General features: G+C 40.6%; 1 protein-coding gene across 1 annotated transcript in view; it reads left to right on the top strand.

Moving 5' to 3' along the window:
• Nucleotides 1-11847: 11847 nt before the first annotated feature.
• LOC120516011 (ZP domain-containing protein-like) overlaps nt 11848-18862 on the top strand; it is a 99797-nt gene continuing 92782 nt past the window's right edge. The window contains exon 1 of the mRNA XM_039737467.1: nt 11848-12025. The gene's annotated coding sequence lies outside the window, so the exon portion shown is untranslated. The remainder of the gene's footprint in view (nt 12026-18862) is intronic.

Consider the following 18862-nt stretch of genomic DNA (forward strand, 5'->3'; position numbering starts at 1 on the left):
TGTCGGTTTGGGCGGCAGGTGTGCCCGGGTCCCCACTGTAGTTGTAAAGGGTGATATCCTGTGAGTTGTGGGAAGAAATAATCTACAAGAGAGGTATAGTGTAAAATATGATAATGTTGTAATGATGATTGCAAGGTAATTTACTTATTCATTGATAAAATTGCTGCAAATCATGAGCCTTTGTTGTCATTAAAGACTTCAGTTCCACCTGCTTAATCATGAAGTGGGCTGAAACAAATGTTTAAACAACAAACAGTAAACATTAGTAATTATTTTTACTCTCTCAAAAAAGCCACCCTCAGTCTTTATATTAACAACAGAGATTCAGTATGCCCTAAAGAAAAAAAAAATAATGCTTTATTCTGTAACATCGTGTCTTGGTTCAGTTGCCTAATTTTTTTCTTTTTTCCCAATGTCCTTAATATTTTTCTTATCTGCAGTACATACAACATTTTGCTAATTGTCGATTGGAATTTCAAATTTAGGAATGATATGCAGGTGGACAATAGTGTTAGCTTTTTTAAACATAAAAGGCTTTATTTTTTAAAAAGGTGTAATGTAATCAGCTCATTCCAGATTTATTATCACATGTAAACAGTACAATGAAATTCCTGTTTGCACATTTGGCCAACACAAACCACACCACCATCTTGTGATGGGCACCATAGATTATATAAACTGTAACATTACACAATATGGCTGGTATTGATGTGTGAAACAGATGAGATTCCTTTTGCGTACGGTTTTGTGAAACTGATGCTAAATTTGTTTTGCTTGTAATTTTACTATCACAAAACTCACTTAAAAGAGTTTTTTTTTTTTATTAATTAATTTAATTACAATCAATACATAGCAATCAAGTTTTTACAAAAAAAAGAATTATGCTAAGAACAGATCGATCCCCACCCTTGAGAGAGGAGCAAGCCAAACGGTGTAAAATTTAAGGCTTGTAAAAATACCTAAATCAACAAATTCTCTGTGCTTTAAAAACTCATTTCAAAATATTACTGATTAGATCCTGCCATGTTTTGAAAAAAGTCTGCACAGATCCTCTAACTGAGTATTTGATTTTTTCCAATTTTAAATAATATAACACATCAGTTTCCCACTGACTTAAAAGAGGAGAGTTTGGGTTCTTCCAGTTTATCAGAATAAGTCTGCGTGCCAACAGTGTAGTGAATGCAATCACAATTTGTTTGTCTTTCTCCACTTTAAGACCCTCTGGAAGAACCCCAAACACAGCTGTTAATGGGTTAGGAGGGATTGTGAGTCCAAGACTGTCTGAGAGGTAATTAAAAATTTTTGTCCAGAATAATGTTAATTTGGAGCAGGCCCAGAACATGTGACCTAGTGAGGCTGGGGCTTGGTTGCAACGTTCGCAGGTTGGATCATGCCCTGGAAACATTTTGGAGAGTTTTAGTCGAGACAGATGTGCTCGATATATAATTTTGAGTTGTATAATTGTATGCTTTGCGCATATGGAGCTTGAGTGAATTCTCTGCATTGCTACTTTCCACTCCTTTTCTGATATATTAATTGAGAGGTCATTTTCCCAGTGTCCTCTTGGATCTTTGAAAGGAAGGGATTGTAAAAGGATTTTATATATTGTAGAGATGGAGTCTAACTCCTTGAAATTGAGCAATAATTTTTCCAGCGTGGATGAGGGTGCAAGATGAGGAAAATCTGGAAGGTTCTGTTTAACAAAGTTCCTGATTTGAAGATAGTGAAAGAAATTTGTAGCTGGAATGTTAAATTTGGAATGTAATTGTTCATAGGATGCAAAGACGTTGTCTATATAAAGATCTCTAAGCAAGTTAATTCCAAATTTTTCCAGATATTAAAACTGCATATGTTTGTGAGGGTTGAAAGAGGTGGTTCTTTTGCAGGGTGCCACAGAAAGAAGCTTCTCCGTCTTAAAATGCTTTCTACATTGGTTCCAGATTCTAAGTGAGTGGAGCACAATTGGGTTATTAGTGTATTGCCGATAACGTGTGTTTATTGGAGCACAAAGCAAGGAATACAAAGAAGTACTGCAGGATTTTACTTCTATTGCGGTCCATGCCTGTGTATGTTCTTCTATTTGTGTCCAGGTTCTTATCGACTGTATATTTGCCCAGTAATAAAACTGGAAGTTAGGTAGAGCCATGCCGCCTTCTGCCTTTTGTCTTTGTAGGGTCGCTCTTTTGATGCGTGGATGTTTAGAATTCCAAATAAATGAGGTTATTGTTGAATCTAATTGCTTAAAGAACGATTTATTAATGTATATTGGTATGTTTTGAAATAAAAAGGAGCTTAGGAAGAATATTCATCTTAACAGTGTTAATTCTTCCAGCTAGTGTGAGATGAAGGGTTGACCATCTATGCAAGTCTTGTTTAATTTTTTCCATGCAGACGACGAAATTTTGTTGATAAAGAGCTTTATGTTTACTTGTGATGTTTACCCCGAGGTATTTAAACTGTTCTGCAATGATAAAAGGAAGGGTGTCTAATCTAATATTATATGCTTGCGAATTCACGGAAAGAGTACACTTTTATTCAGATTAATTCTGAGACCAGAGAGCTTTTGAAATTCTGTGAGTGCTGCTAAGACTGCAGGCACAGAATTTTCTGGGTCCGATATATACAGTACCATGTCATCTGCATATAATGAGATTTTCTGTTCCAGTCCTTCTCTGCTAATCCCCTTTATCTGATCAGTATTTCGACAATGTATTGCCAGTGGTTCAATGGCAATTGCAAACAGCAGTGGTGACAAAGGGCATCCTTGTCTTGTGCCACGTTCTAGTTTAAAGTAGTCTGAGCAAATGTTATTGATGCAAACTGAAGCTTCTGGGTTAGTATACAGTAATTTAATCCATGCACAAATGTTCGGCCAAACCCAAACTTCTCCAAAATAGTAAAAGGTATTTCCATTCAATCATGTCGAATGCTTTTTCTGCATCCAATGATAATAATATTTCTGGGGTGTTTGATTTAGTTGGTGAGTATATTACATTAAACAGGCGTGAAGATTTGAAGATAAGTGTCGGCCCCTAATAAATCCAGTTTGGTCTTGTGATATTACTGAGGGAGCACTTTCTCCATCCTTCTAGCTATGATTTTAGAGAGTATTTTAACGTCGTTATTCAGAAGTGAAATTGGTCTGTATGATGCACATTGTAATAAGTCCTTATTTTGTTTTGGAAAGACAGTGATTAGTGCTTGGCGAAAGGTTTGTGGAAGAGATTGGTTATCTCTGGCTTCTGTAAATGTTGCTAATAGGAGTGGAGCTAGCTGAGCGGAGAATTTCTTGTAAAACTCTGCAGGGTAGCCATCAGGGCCTGCTGCTTTTCCACCTTGGAGTGACTTTATAGCATCCAGTAATTCTGATAATGACAGAGGTTTATCGAGCTCCTCCACACTAATAGCGTCAATTTGTGGTATCTGTAATTTATCCAGAAATGCATTAGATTGTATATTGTCTTCTTTAAACTCAGTAGTATATAGGGATTTATAGTAGTCTCTAAAAGTGTACATTATATTTTTGTGTTCGATGATTTTATCTCCATTCGTGTTAGTAATTACGAGATTGCGCTATGCATCTTGCTTGTGAATTTGTTGCGCTAAAAGCTTATTAGCTTTCTCTCCATGTTCATAATAATGATGTCTGGATTTGTAAATTAGTTGTTCGGTTTCTTTAGTTGTCAAGAGGTTTAATTCTGAATGTAGAGCCTGCCTCCTCTTATGTAGAGTCTCGCTTGGTAGTCTGGCATGTTCTTCATCTATTTTAGTAATTTCGCTTTTATCTCTGCTACTTTCTTCGCGGATTTATTTCTGTGGGAAAGATATGAGATAATCTGTCCTCTTAAGAAGGCCTTAAGAGTTTCCCAGAGTATTCCTGCAGAGATCTCAGGGGATGTATTTGTCTCTAGAAAGAATTCAATTTGTTTGGATATAAATTCAGTACAATTCTCGTCAGCTAATAGAAGCGGATTGAGACGCCATCTGCGGGTGAGTGTATGGGGCTTAGTAATTTCAGCTCCAAGATCATCGGAGCATGGTCTGAAATAACAATAGCATCGTATTTACAAGATTTAATCTTAGGCAAGAAGTTATTATCTATAAAGAAGTAATCAATCCTTGAGTAGCAATGATGTACTGGTGAGTAGAAAGAATATGTTCTTGAATTTGGGTTTAAAAACCTCCAGGGATCTGATAAGTTGTGATCAGTTATAAACTTTGTAATTATCTTTGCGGTGTTAGTTGCCGTTCCCCCTGTGGAGGAAGTCTTATCTAAAAGTGGATTTAGAACACAATTAAAGTCCCCAGCCATTATAAGTTTATGAGTGTTCAGATTGGGAATGGATGCAAATAAATTTTGTATAAATTCCTTATCATCAACATTAGGTGCATAAACATTTATCAAAATCATTTTACAGTTAGATAAGTCTCCCATGACCATCACATATCTCCCTTCAGGATCCAATACTACATCTGATGCTACAAATGGTACTGTTCTATGTATGAGAATTCCCACCCCTCTAGTTTTCTTTGTAAAACTAGAATGGAACATTTGGCCAGTCCAGTCTTTTGCAGCCGGAACTGATCCTTACTTAGTAAGTGGGTTTCCTGTAAAAATACTATTTTAGCATTTAGACCTGTTAGGTGAGAAAGTACTTTCTTTCTCTTTAATTCGTGATTCAGGCCTTTAACATTCCAGCTTACGAAGTTAACTGTCCCATCATGGAGACACTGATTCTGAGTTTTTGGTGTCATATTATAGTCTTAACTGGAAGTGAAATAGTTTAGGTCTTAATTTCCTATTCCCCCAAGAGTTGTTGCCATGCAGCTTATTATTACGTTGATAGTTATAATTATAAAGATTGAGATGATAGATTAGATATAGATCAAGCCTGCTCTCTTTCTCTTCCCCTTAACCCCCACCCTCCCTTTTTGCCTCCCCAGGTGAGGCTAAAACCCACTTCATGCAGTCCCAGTCCTCTGACATACCCAGAGACAGAGCACGTCCAAAGCACATCAAGCCCCCATGCAGTGGCGCTTTAAGGTTAAAAGATAGAGATATCTGTTACCAATATAGTCTTTAAAAGAGGAAAAAGAAAAAAAAAAGAAAAGAATTTTGCACTTAATATATATATATATATATATATATATATATATATATATATATATATATATATATATATAATCTTCATCAATTTTAGTGCATTAAGATGATATCCCCAGATAATAAACCCAGGTGATGGTGTTAAAGATGTGTCCAAAACAAGCATAACAAGTCTTAATGCAGTAATAGCAATAACAGCAAACCAAGGGTATGATATTGAACAGTCTCATTTAGGGTACACATGAAATAATTAGAAAAGAAAAAAGAGGAGGAAAACGTAATTAAGCACAATAAAACATAAACATTTAGCCCTAGTAATACTAAGTAATGATAAGTAATAAGTAAGTAATAATAATATAAGAATATGAGAATATATGCTGATAAAAACCCGTATTTTAAAACAAATAGATCAGACAGTAGATTATTAATCCTAGCTTTATCATTTACCGCCATGACTCACAATTATGTATCAGAATAGTCCGGGATCAGCTTTCTTAACTCATTTTCTGCCTCCTCCTTGCTAGCGAAAACATAGAAATGACCCTGCCATTCCACTTTCAGTTTTGCGGATACAGGAGGCCGTATTTGACATTGGCTTGCCGTAGCTGCTGTTTAATATTATAGAAGGCGGCGCGTTTGATAGCTGTTGCTGGAGAGAAGTCAGGGAAGACGCGAATGTGGCAATCTTCATATATAATATCTTCCTTTTTTCCTGAGGAGTTCCATCACCTCTAACTTAAATGATAATCGTTCAAAACGAACTATAAAAGATCTTGGTCGGGTCTGACGGTGTTTGATCAGCGTCTGTAAGCGCTGCTATCTCAGATTCTGCTTTAAAGTCGCCCCGATTATTTTAGAAAAAGTTCAGTTGCGAATTTCACGGGTTTAAACTTTCTCGATTCTCCGGCAGCCTTCAATTCTGACATTATCCCTTCTATTCCCATCTTCTAAAGCAGCCAGTCTGTCTCCAAGTTTTTCTCCGAGTTTTTACATTCAACTGACATTTACTGCTCTTTCCTCGGCACTGGCAGCTAGATGTTCGCTATTTCGATCCGATTCGTGAATGTCTCACTAAGATGCTCCAATCGATCAGCAAGCGTGCTCAGTTTACGAGTTTTTCTCAATGCGCTCTTCAATTTTACCCAGCACCTGTCGAAGTTCAAGTTGTACTTCTTGATGCAGCCTTTCATTTGCCTGTTGGATTTCCTGTCGCAGACATTCATTGGCCTGTTTCATCTCCTGTTTTAATTCCTGTTTCAGTCTCTCATGTGCCTTTGCCGTTGCTTTCTCATTAGCCTTCTCGCTTTTCTTTATATCTTGCCTGAGCTCAGCGAGCAACACTTTCAGTTCAGATAGCTCAAATGTGCCTTCTTGTACCGTAGATGAAGCAGCAGACTCTGCTGAAGCGGTGTCCCGCTGCTCCAGTCCCGTAATTGCGTAACTGAAGCCGCGGACCTCCCAGCCTTTTCCAGTTTCAGGTAATCCTCTCCAATCGGCGAGCTATCCACATCTGCACTCACGATCGCACCTTCGCTCCCCTTTTCGCTCTCAGCCGTCGACGATGTAGCGAACCGTGGTCTCGAGGAGTCTGTACTTTCGCCCATCTGATCCAGGTCTGTCTCTGAGAGGCCGTATCTTGAACTAGGGCTTCCTGATCGCAGCTTGGATGTAGCTTTACTCTTCGATTCTTTCGGACCCCCCTTCTTGTTGGCCATGTTTATATGTGTTTACATATACTGTAGCGGTCCCTCTCGGGTTGAATAAATACAGGATATCTCAGAATAATAAGCAAATAATATGAAAAATAGCACCACTGCTAGCGGAGCTCCACTTCAGACGTCCATCTCTCGCATCGGACGAGACCAAAAAAGTTTTTTTTAATCCTTAGTTGATTTGGGGCTCTGGTTCTCCACAATATTTTTGAATTAATTCAGAAGTTGATGTTTCACAGTAAAACCAGTTCTTTCTAGTCAGTTTCTTCAGGAATCTTCTACTCTTTCTCCAACTACTATTAATGGAAAAATGGATATGAAGTTCTGAACATTTTGGAATTAAGGCGGAAAGAAACAGCAGCTAATAAGTTTGTTTACTGGAAAGGTTATGGCCAAGAGGACAAGTCTTTAAGTTATGTCTGACGTTCACACACCTCGCTTTTTACCACAGTTTGCCTGGTTACACACTGGGAAGCTTGGCAGGTGCATTGGCAGTCTGTGCCTTAGAAGGTGGAGGGTTCTGTTGTGTTTACATTGTGATTATTTATTTCTTTTATTTTATCTTTTTTTCATATTAATATTTTGTTTGCTCAACTGTTGCTTAATATTGTCATCATTTTAGTGACATTATTTCATTACCATTTTAATATGTACATTCATTAAGGGCACTGTCATTTTGTGCTCTGTTTTCATGTTTGTATAGCAATTATACAAATTTCTACTGATTTTACCCTGAGTGGCCAAACCAGGAACAAACATTTGCTCTCTGGGAAAGGGTGGCATTACTGGCTAAGGCCATTTGAACAGACCTCCTTCCAGATCGTGCAGCAGGTCTCCTGCTTCCTCTTAATCAGAGAATTACCTGAATATTTCACCCAGCCGGTCTGGGGAGAATTTCTAAACATGGATGAGCTCATTGAGACATCTAGGACGGCCTCACAATCTGAGAGAGCAGAACGGTCCTCTAGCGGACACCATGGGGATTGCGTCCCACCAAATCTGCCCCTTCCTTACAAGCCAGAGCCTGTTCCTAAGTCCCCGGACCCGTGGGTGCGCAACCTGCTCAGGAATAAGGAGGTGTGCAGATGGAGAGAGAAGAGAGGCTTATTTGCACTCACAAACCCCTTGACGATATCACATACGGGAGTAGTATTTGTCAATGGATTTAAAGTCGAAGCACTGTTTGATTCTGGCTTCAACATTTCCATTGTTGATCGCCGATATGTACTACAGCAACAATGGGTAAAATTAAAGACCAGTATAACTTGTATACATGGAGAAATCCGGCATTATAAAACCGCCCTGTGTTTCATCAGTAATGGAGGATTGCTTAAAAAATTTCCCATAGCGGTCCTCCCGAATCCATATAGTATAGTACTGACTACTCCCATGAAATGATCCTTCTCCAGGTGTTTTCACGCCATGTTCTCAGCCGATAGAGAGATATGGAAGGCCATGAGGCGGATGGGAAAGTTCCAGGACCGTCACATGCAGAAATGTCATCTCCCAGTGCCTCAACGAGCTGGGAGCAAACCCCACCCTTGAGGTCAGACCGGATCCTCTCTGAAATGCAGTTTTAATTTAGAGAAACCCCAGCTTCTTTCAAAAGGGAACAGTGCAACGATGATTCTCTGAAATTTGCTTAAGATGCAGTTGTGCCAATCAATGGCTAACACACTCATCAGCCCATGAAACAGGGTCCTCACTTTGTGATTGAAAATGATCTGTTGTATTGGGTAGTGGAGCATGAGGTGGAGGTGTGAAAGTTGTTGTTCATCCCACGAACCTACCAGCGGCAGGTCTGTGAGTTAGCACACACCCACCTCACAGGAGGCCATTTGGGCACCAAGAAAACATTAGAGCATATCAAGCTCCGATTTTATTGGCTGGGAATTAATGAGGAGGTTTGCCGTTTTTGTATCTCGTGTCCAGAGTGTCAATTATGGCAAATTCCAAGAAGGGACCGTACTCCTTTCGACCCCTTTCCCTTGATCGATGTCCCCTTTGAAAGGATTGGAGCCGATATAGTAGGACCCCTAGAGCCCTCTTGCCTGAGGACACAAGATATATTAGTTCTTGTGGATTATGCTACCCGATATCCAGAGGCTGTTCCTTTACACTCAGCTACCTCCAAGGCTATCACGTGAAAACTTGTAGGGGTCTCCCTAAAGAAGCCCTTACAGATGAAGGGACGCCTTTTACCTCGTAGATGTTCAGGGAAACGGCCAAGTTACTTAAAATAAAGCACTTAAAGGCCGTGGTGTATCACCTTCAAACCAACAGTCTAGTCGAGAGGTTTAATCAGACTCTCAAACAGATGTTTTGCAAGGTGGTCTGTGAGGATGGAAGGAACTGGGATTAGCTCCTCCCCCTCATGCTCTTTGCCTATCAGGAAGTCCCACAAGCCTCTACGGAGTTCTCATCTTTAAAATAATTATAAGGATGACAACCCTGGGGAATTTTGGATATTTTGAAAGAGGTTAAGGAGAGGAAAGGGGTCATTGATTACTTAGTGAAACAACCCAGTCGTCGACTGAGCAAGTGGATTTATGATGTAAACTTGTTGAAGCTGTGGAAGGAAAGGGATCCTGATCCCTCCTCCGCTCAGCCCTGCTCACTCTTTGCTCTGAAAAATATCCTTAACTTCGGCGCTGAAATGAATTCTAAACAGAGATGGGAGTTCAAAGCAGCTATCCTGTCTGTCCCAGAGGTTGTAAGCGAAAACCTGGGCGGACCTCTTGATTGTGCACGACATACTGACAGAGCCTGGGGTTATTGTTCGAGAGTGCCCTTATCAGCTTAATGAGGCAAAGAAAGCAGAAGTGGAGCTTGAAATCAAGCACATGCTGGAAGTAAGAGTGATAGAGGAAAGTTGCAGTCCCTGGTCAAGTCTGATCATCTTGGTTAGTAAGCCGGGCTTTAAATCAATCTAAAAAAATGTTTTTTTGGGTTGAAAGAAGCTAAATATTTAGGTTAACTGGTCAGTCAGGGTACCGTAAAGCCACATTGTTCAAAGGTTGATGCCATATTGAAGTGGCCCCGTTTGCAAACCAAGTGGCAAGTCCAAGAATTTTTCGGATTAGCTGGGTATTACTGGCGGTTTGTACCTAGGATTTTAGAGAGAGTGGTGTCCATAAATGATTTAACAAAGAAGAGGGCTCCTAATAATGTGGTATGAACTGAGAAGACAGACGCTGCATTTTGTGACTTAAAATAGGCCCTCACATCAGCACCAGTATTGAAAACGCTTAACTATTAGCTTCCTTTTATTCTCCAGACAAACGCTTTGGACACAGGCTTAGGTACTGTGCTGAGCCAGAGCATTGATGGTGTTGAACACCCCGTTATGTTCCTGAGCCGGAAACCTGAGCAGGGGTATCACCTGCTTCCTTAATGTTAGGTAGAGAGCTGACTCTTCCTTTGGACCGTCTTTTTTTGGGTAAATCGTTACCTATACCAACTCTCTGACAGGCACAGGCCCATGTTATCTCTCAACAGCAGCGTATGCAGCAGCATTTTAGTCAGGCCAGAAAACCAAAACTGCCATTACTAAAGGAACATAACTGGGTGCGTGTGTGGTTTCCTTGCCGTATCAACAAAATGAGACCCCGTTGGTCAAATCCATTGAAAATTACTCGGCAGCTTTGACCAGCTACTTTTTTTCTGCAAGATGGTTCTAGGCATCGCGCAAATAGCCTGAAAAAAGTCACATCACCAAGTCAGCTTCATCATGGCCCAAAGATGCATAGCTGGAAATGGACTGGCTGCTCCTCAATCACTCCCACAAGTTTCCAATGAGGTTTCACGTTCATTCAGGCACAGAAGACCTCACTCCTGGATTAAGGACTATGTTACCAAGTAGGCCTTCATTTTAAAAAAGGGAGGGGAAATCTGATGTCTGTGCAGAAGCGGATGTGGGGGGTTTGTAGGAGGAAAACGGAAGTATTGGTTGTTGGTGTGGATGTTAAATAAAAGAAAAGATAGTTAAGCATTACACAGCCTATCTGGGCCTAGCGCCATAGATGATATCACTTCCGGGGCAAAAGACATCACTTCTGGTTCCAGTCCCAATAACGTCACTTCTGGTCCCGGACTTTAAAGTCACCATCTGTTCCTGTTATTTTCAGTTCTGTTGTGGACTCGAACCTGTGATCATCTCGATCAATTTAAAATCCATTTGCAGCCAAGAACAATATACGGGTGGCTTCCCCAAACTTTTTCATGTCTATGGTTAGCTTTTGTATCACCCTGGCTAGTAGAAACCCCATACAAATGGTTGTGCCCATGGAAGATGATTGCTGAAAATCGTACCGAAAAATAGTAGCACAGTTAAAATAATAAAAAAATAAAAACAGAAAATAACAGACAATGTCAAAAGACATGTCGTTAGCATCAGTGCAGTTGGAAATCTTCCTTTATTAGCTACAACCAAACTGACTCATCAGCACATTTCTTGAACAAATTGCATATGGGCTTATGTATTTTTTGTGGGAAGATAAATTATGTGTTTTCTGTTTTAAACAACCCGATATCCACCCATGGTATGTTGTGTCAAAAAAGATATTGATCTGATTTATAATTATTTAAAGATAATATATACCATGACAAAAAATAAGATGTTCTTAGCATGCATCAAGGTAAGTTCTCATTCTCTTTGTACTTAGAAAAATTCTTCAATGGTGTACATTCTTAGGTTATTTATAGGAAAGTTTTTAAAGCATGGAATAGCAGAAGTACATTTTGACAAAAAAGGCTCTAAACAACAACAAGACTGCACTTCAATGAACCTGCCAGGGTTAAGCTACACCGCTAGGTGACTTTTCCCCAACTCAGGTAGGTGTTTTTACAGTGTTTGAAGTTCCTAAATAGCACTCAGTTTAAATCACTCCTCATACTTACGGCTGCCATATTTATGCAGACTGAATGTATTATACATAATTTAGAGGGCTTTTATGTAATTTGCTAGTGACTTCTGCTCAGCCTTAACATTGACACATCAACTGCCAGAAGATGACTGTCTTTACTGTCAGCATTGGACACTTATTTGCTTTTTGCTATATTTTCTAGATATATATGACTCTCCCAGCTGTACCTTGGGGGATTACATACCTCTGTTTTTGAATTCTACTCCTCTAAATCAGGAAAGAAAAACTGCATTTGTTGGTAGTCAATTTGAGTTCAACATCACTGTGTATGCATCAAAGGCAAAGTAAGTTCTAAGTTTTTCTGAATGATTTTACATTTTCAAAAAGTCTGTCATAAATGACTATTTGTAAAGAATCTTTCACTATTTCATATCTCATTTTATTAAGTACTTAGATTAATATAACATTTTAATATTTCTGAGTTCATTAGAAGACAGTACAGTGCATAGAGTTACATCCTGATAGTCCTGGGATCAAATCTCCACTCAGACCATGTCTGATTTCTCCATGTTTGTGTTGGGCTCCTCCAGGTCCCAGATACCAGGTGATTGTGTTCTATAAAATTGATCTTGCATATAAATGAGTGTAGGTGCGCATGTGGCTAACTTTTGATGTCTTGTCCAGAGCTGACTTTGGCATTCTGTCTGACTTTCTCAGGATAGGTGCCAGTTATTAATATCTTGAGATGTATGAAGGACTTTCCTTTCTTTCCATATGATGATTTCCTGTTCTACTGCAGTTGTGTAATGGGAGGAATGGGAGAAATAAAGGAGCTGATTGAAGCCTTCCACCATTGCTTGCAGCACCAAGCCTTCTGCCATCTTATGAATTCCCAGTGGTTCTTGTTTAGTAGTTATTGATAACATCTTATTCAGTGCTGAGGACCTCTCTTTTCCCATTTTTGCATTTGATTTTGCCTAATGTCAAAGACACCTGCAAGGAGGGGGTCCTGAAAAAATAATACCCCCGTTGTGACCCCTATTAACCACACAATTATTTTTCTTCTGATATTAAGCTTCATATGGGACTATAAATGCTACATTGGGACTTCTTTAGGGGTGTAAAGTTAGTTTTCCATTCATTCCCTGTTTTTAGTTTTAGTAGACGAGTTCCACATACGCTGGACACTTGTGGTGGTTCAGTTTTTATACATGTATTTATGTTCTGCTCTTTTCTGTATTTCTTTTGCACATCTGTCTTCCTCTCTGGTTAACGTTTGTTCCTTGTGAGGTCATTAGAAAGTATTGTAAGTTATGTAGGTTTGCTGCTGCCATTGAAGCTCATCTTCTCTCCATTTGTATCAGGGAGACAAGTAAACTTTTGATCTGTGACTATAATATAATATCATGGTCAATTCTTTTTTAATGCAGTGTATAGCCATGCTGCGGTGGGTTGGCACCCTGCCCAGGATTGGTTCCTGCCTTGTGCCCTGTGTTGGCTGGGATTGGCTCCAGCAGACCCCCGTGACCCTGTATTCGGATTCAGCGGGTTAGAAAATGGATGGATGGATGTATAGCCTTGTGACAGACTGGGTCAGCTCCACACTCCCTTATCACTTCTGGGAGTCTCTTCAACACATAACTATAAATAGTCTTGTACTGAGATGAGCCAGACAAATGAGGACACACATTCAGCAAGTGGTTGGTGCAAAAATTTGACTGCTTTTATTAAAACCAAACAAAGTGCAAATAGTAAAGTGCATAATATTGACCCAATAAATAATCCATAAAATGAGCAATAAACATGTGGAGATTAAAAGGCCAAATGAAAATATCCATATAAATGAGGTTAAAAGTCACAAGCAGTAAGCAGTTCTTTAAAAACTCACAAGCCCTGGTTCATTCTTCTTAAAATCCATCCTCTCTGCAGCTTACCCATCAGGATCTACTCAGTTCCCAGGGACACCTGTCAACAAGCACAGTCATCCTTCATGGGCCTACACCCTAGCCACCTCATTCAGCCACCACTGGGGTGCCCCCAAACCCGACTTATGTCTCTCAATGTCATCCATCAGCATTTGCAAGAATCCACGAGCCCTGCGCTTTTTCCCATCTGCCGTCACCACACTACCTTCAGGTGGTAAACCCCTTGGAGCATTTGGTCTCTTCTGCTCCTATGCTGACCAGCCCCCTCCTGAGCCTCTGCCACACGCTGCTTTGCTGGGGCTCATGTTCCTGACTGCTAGCTCCTCTCCTGATCCTACCATCTCTTATCATGTTTTTCCTTTATCCTCCATGTCTTTTTGTTTTCTCTTCCTCTATCTTTTTTTCTGTCTATCACTGCCCTTCTGTCCCCCTTTTGACGTGGAAAAAACTTCTTCTTCTTCTTTCCGCTGCTTCTGTTAGTGGTTGCCACAGCGGATCATCTTTTTCCATATCTACCTGTCCTTGTCATCTTGTTCTGTCACACCCATCACCTGCATGTCTTCTCTCACCACATCCATAAACCTTGTCTTAGGCCTTTCTCTTTTCCTCTTGCCTGGTAGCTCTACCCTTAATATCCTTTTCCCAATATACCCAACATCTCTCCTTTGTTCATGTCCAAACTAACACAATCTCGCCTCTCTGACTTTGTCTCCCAACCATCCAACGTGAGCTGACCCTCATATGTACTAATTTCTAATCCTGTCCATCCTCGTCACACCCAATGCAAATCTTAACATCTTTAACTCTGCCACCTCCAGCTCTGTCTCCTGCTTTCTGGTCAGTGCCACCGTCTCCAGCCCATATAACATAGCTGGTTTCACTACTATCTAGTAGACCTTCCCTTTCACTCTTGCTGGTACCCGTTTGTCACAAATCACTCCTGATGCTCTTCTCTACCCATTCCACCCTGTCTGCACTCTCTTTTTCTCCTCTCTTCCACAATCCCCATTACTCTGTACTGTTGATCCCAAGTTTTTAAACTCATCCACCATTACAAACTCTACTCCTTGCATCCTCACCATTCCTCTGACCTCCCTCTCATTCACACACATGTATTCTGTCTTGGTGTTCCTACTGACCTTCACTCCTCTCTTTTCCAGAGCATATCTCCCCCTCTCTAGGGTCTCCTCAACCTGCTCCCTACTCTCGTTACAGATCACAATGTCATCAGCAAACATCATAGTCCACGGTTACTCCTGTCAAATCTAATCTGTCAACCTGTCCATCACCATTGCAAATAAGAAAGGGCTGAGAGCCGACTCCTGATATAACACCACCTCCACTTTGAATGCATCCGTCACTCCTACCGCAGACCTCACCACTGTCACACTTCCCTCGTACATATCATGTGCCACTCTTACATACTTCTCTGCCACTCCCGACTTCCTCATACAATATCACAACTCCTCTCGAGGGACCCTGTCATATGCTTTCTCTAGGTCCACAAAGACACAAAGCAACTCCTTCTGGCCTTCTCTATACTCCTCCATCAACATCCTCAGAGCAAACATCACATCTGTACTGCTCTTTCTTGGCATGAAACCACACTGCTGCTCACTAATCATCACCTCCCTTCTTAACTGAGCTTCCACTACTCTTTCCCATAACTTCATGTTGTGGCTCATCAATTTTATCCCCCTGTACTTACTACAGTCCTGCACATCCCCCTTATTCTTAAATATCGCTACCAGTCCACTTCTTCTCCACTCCTCAGGCATCCTCTCACTTTCCAAGATTCCATTCAACAAACTGGTTAAAAACTCCACTGCCATCTCTCCTAAACACCTCCATGCTTCCACAGGTATTTCATCTGGACAGTGATGTGGAAAAAACATTCCTCTGTATTCAAAGAAGGCAGTCGCGACCCAGATGAGTTTGTGGAACTTTTCTTTATTTACATGACATGCATAAATGCTTCAGTCCTTGGAGTGATCTATTAATTAAGCAATGCATTCTGTTTTATACTTTTTTAGCACCATTACCTCATCTAATAAATCACATCATCTGACTCTTAATATGTAGAATTCTATCATCTTAACCAATTAACTACAGCCAGCAGTAACTTCATATATATAGTATGTCAATTCTTCCATTATTCTAAGCATCGCTTCTTTTATAGGGTCATACAGGTTTTCCCATTGATCTTATTGCTGTTTCTTAATAGGGGTGTTTGGGCATTCTAACTAGTTTGTCCTCACTTTTTAAGGGGGTGTTTATTACTCATCTACTTTATTTTAACCTTAGTAATTACATTGGTAGCTCCCCTAATGTGAGGCAAAGCTTCACATGCCTAAACTTAAAATTATATTAGTTAATCCTTCAGTTACATTCAAGTCTTATCCCTATGTTTGCTAATTCATTGTCATAATTTCATATAAGTTTATAGCTTATTGACTAAAATTCTTTTTGATTAACCTCCTTAGTGTTAGACCCGAGCATCACTTGGGAAACCGTATAGACGTGTTGTGAGCTGGAGGGCTGATCGGACCCCAAATAGAGGCAAACGCCCCTGGGAAAATAAAAACCCTGAAACACTGACTACACATTGCTCCTTATCCTTGCACTATAACGCGTAATACAAGCCTCGCGCGGTACTCTGCCGACTTATAAGCCTTGCGCAGCGCCTGCCAGTTTTGGAATTGATTGTTTGCTTTTATCTCTCTCTGCTCCTAGTGCAACTGTCATCTCTGACTTGTCATGGAGCACGTTTAAGCTCATGTGTTTGCGGTGTCTGAATAAAAATCCTTCTTTTTTTCTACGACCTTCTGTGTCTCTGTGCAAATCTGTGACCCAAGCGTGACAAGTGGTACCAGAAGTGGTTGCACAGATGGATGCCGCCGAAGACTTATTTCAGAAGTCTAAAACATATGCACTTAAAGACTGGAAACTAAACATGGATGACCCAATCCGTGCGCAAATTCAAGATTTGATACATAAAGTGCACTGTTGGTTTGAAGGAGACGTGATGGAAACAGTAGTCATGAATATATTACTGGCCGGCATACCTGAAGTTCTTCGAGATGAATTTCTACGTCATGATATTAAATCATTAACAATTATGTCCTGACGATTAGAGGGTTCACAGTCCGCTTGGAGAAAGAGCGGTGGATTTCGTGCTGCTTCGCAACCTGTGAACGAACGCCCAGGACATTCTCGTCGCTTCGATCGACAAGCTGCAGGACCTGAAAATCTAATGGGGTCAGGTAGGACCCCGGGAAATCCAGTCGTAGATGGGACGCCTGTTTCTGGGGAGACAGCGGCAACAGCGGGTCGACGAGACCATGGACACTACAGAGCACGTCGACGTGGACGTCGCAGAGGATATTACGGAAAGGGAGCCGACCTTAGATGTTTCCGATGTGATCAGCTCGGCCATTTGGCAAGAGAATGTCACTTGTCTCCAGCTCATTTAATGGAGATTGGACTATGCTCAACTATTACATATCCGGATGGAAAAGATGGCTTGTTGATCCCGGTGAAATTGGGGGGCAGAGAAATCTCAGCATTGTTAGACTCGGGAAGTGACCTTTGTATTGTGAGACGAGACTGTCTTAATGAACAATGCCTGAACAATGGCTGCAGGTTTTTGTTCCAACCAGATTCTTAACAACAACAAGGTGACAACACCTGATAGCACTGAGCTCATTTAATTAGCTGGTATTTTTTTTCTTTTTATTCGACATTCAGAAAAGCATAGCAGCGTGATTTTCATATTTATGTGACATTTATAAATATTTCTGCTTTTGTTATAAATGCTTAACTCTCTTTTGTTGATTTCAGTATATGTTGCCCTTTCTCTGTTTTCCCCCTTCGTTGTATCTTAATAATGACAATTTCAGATGAGCAGATGAGACACGCTGGCAAACAACACACTGAATATTCAAAGGCTGCAACTACTTTAGAGTCAGACCCACTAATTAGTAAATAATTAAACAATTAGAACACCTAGAAAAGTAGAATGAAAATCAAAATAAGGATTTTGTTAAAATGAAAAAAATACATTATTCCTATTTAACTGCTTGGTACATTTTAAGATATATATTTTTTAGCAAACTTAGTTTTCAAATTTCTATAATCCTCCCTAAACACAGAACTTGGGAAATATCAGTTCACTTAATTAGCCCAGGAGTTCAATTAGAAACAGAAGCTGGTTGGAACAAAAACCTGCAGCCACAGGGGGTCCCCAGGACCGAGTTTGGGAAACACTGCCTTAGAGACTGTGAGACTGTTAAAATACGCTGTGTGCATGGTGATGTTAAACAGTATCAGACTTTACTTCTTCCTTTAACTTATAGGGGTCGTCACTTTAAGGTTTGGTCTGCCGTTTCGGACTCGTGCCCTTGGCCATTACTCATAGGACAGAGAAATGCCCTTTTCCGAAACTGATTAATAAATGTAAGGGACCAGTAGTCCAGTCCACTAATGAACTTAGTGGGGGGGGAGAAGAAGAAGAAAACCAAGACGAAGAACTGGTAGCGGCCGGGGGAAATCTAGAGCCCAACTTAGATATTGAACCCAATCTCTCCAGCGAGACGGAGGAGGTCACCCCCGACAATCTTCCAGAATGGGCTGGTCCTTCTACATCTTCCCAGATTGCAAACGCCTCCGAACACAAACCGAGCGTTAACGAACAATCAGATTTTGTGCGTTTGCAGCATACTGATAGCTCATTAGACAGGCTCGCCCTGCTAATGACTCTTATTACCAAGAGCGTAATTCCGGGGGTGTGAAAACACCACACTTTATAGAAAAGGACGGTTGCCTTTTCAGAGTGATCTCAGATCATTTGGAGGGGGGATTTATTGAACAACTGGTGGTACGTGGAGCACATAGGGAAACTGTTTTGCATCTGGCACATTCACACATCTTGGGGGGGCACCTTGGTGCCGACAAAACTAGAGACCGGTTATCAAAACGATTTTATTGGCTTAATATGGGAAAAGATGTTGAACGATTTTGTACTTCATGTCCAGACTGCCAGATCGTCTCTGCTTATAAGCCTCCTCGGGCTCCCCTTTGTCCTATGCCCATATTGGAAGTTCCCTTTCAGCGTGTGGGATTAGATATTGTGGGACCTTTACCTAAGACTAAGGATGGGTACCAATATTTGCTGGTGTTGGTTGATTATGCGACACAATATCCAGAAATGATTGCGCTGAAAAAGGCCAACTCTTCGGCTGTAGCCAAAGCACTATG

The sequence above is a fragment of the Polypterus senegalus genome, chromosome 1 (assembly GCF_016835505.1).
Source record: "Polypterus senegalus isolate Bchr_013 chromosome 1, ASM1683550v1, whole genome shotgun sequence".
Classification (NCBI taxonomy): Eukaryota; Metazoa; Chordata; class Cladistia; order Polypteriformes; family Polypteridae; genus Polypterus; species Polypterus senegalus.